The following is a 1,432-nucleotide window of genomic DNA, read 5'->3' on the forward strand; positions in this document are numbered from 1 at the left end:
TATACTTACGATCACATACATATATATACATATATATATATATATATATATATATATATATACTTACGATCAAAATAGGTTCCCAGCGGCAGTTCAGAAGCTGAATTGTTCGTAATTCTTTAAGAGCGAAGTTGATTGGTGTACATTGACAGTGGAGGGGAAGAGGAGGAGGAGGAGCGAGAATTATTGTTGGCGATACTAAGAGTTGCCATTGTAAGCGTGTCTCGAAGCGAAAATTTGCTCAAAGGCTTGCTCGTAGCTCGTATCTAGGTTCCACTGTACCAAATAAAATGTTAAACAACACGGGTTTTTGAAGAAACCAACCACAAAAAGGAATATATATATGTATACTTACGATCACAATAGGTTCCCAGCGGCAGTTCGGAACCACAAAAAGGAGTCATTTATCAAACCACTTGTTCAACATTTTGTCCAAAATTCACTATAAGCTACTTTGAGGGACAGTAGTGTAAATTAGGGAGTACAAAGTTTTTATGTTAGATGTACTCATAGAAGGAGCATATAGTTCAGAGTCCATTTTCTCCACATTCTTGCACTGCGTTTGACAAAGCATGTTAGAAGCAGTTACCAGAGAAAGTTAGTAAGAGCGTGGCCTGGTGGTCAAAAAAACCACTCCGACTTTGCTTCCCAGGAGCTGGGATTCAAATGCAGCAGCTGCTTTAATGCGGAAGATATGCCTAGTTTGTTTCACCATTCCCAACACACACCCTTGAAAAAAAAAAAACCTCTCATTGGTAAGCACCATCTGATTCTCTGACTACAGCTCTTTGTAGACACTTTAAGTCACTCTCTAGGCAACCATGGCAACCACTTGTTAAAGCCTCACTGCCTGTTGCTAAGTTATGGTATGTACTGGACCAGAAAATCCTTCTATTGACACTCTTTACAACTCCTCCCTGCATCTCCACCATCCATGCCTCCTTGTTGACCGCAAACCAAAACAGCGAACGTATATGTTCCAACTTCCGCTGACAGCAAAAAGGTTTTCTCAATATTTTTATACATTCCTTGTATTACTAAAACAAGAAGAATGTCTAACAATGCTATTAAAGGATATCAATCACCACATTGTTTTGTTTTTTTTATTTTACAAGGGTCCCAACCATGTTTTTATAAGCTTAGGTGTTTATAAGTCGGGGTTATCATAAATATGTCACATTTAAATGGTTATGTCGATACTAAGCTTGAAGTTGAAGTAAAGTTAAAGGAAAGTTTAATAAGGTGCGAAGGATTGTTATGGGGGTTCTCATATATATGCATGTACAGTATATGTGTATGTATATATGTATAAATAGATGGATGGATGGATGATAGATTATAGATAGATAGATGGATGGATGGATGGATAGATAGATAGATGGATAGATGGATGGATGGATAGATAGATGGATGGATAGATAGATAGATAGAT

Source organism: Cynoglossus semilaevis, chromosome 1 (genome assembly GCF_000523025.1).
Source record: "Cynoglossus semilaevis isolate Cse_v1.0 chromosome 1, Cse_v1.0, whole genome shotgun sequence".
NCBI classification, from domain to species: domain Eukaryota; kingdom Metazoa; phylum Chordata; class Actinopteri; order Pleuronectiformes; family Cynoglossidae; genus Cynoglossus; species Cynoglossus semilaevis.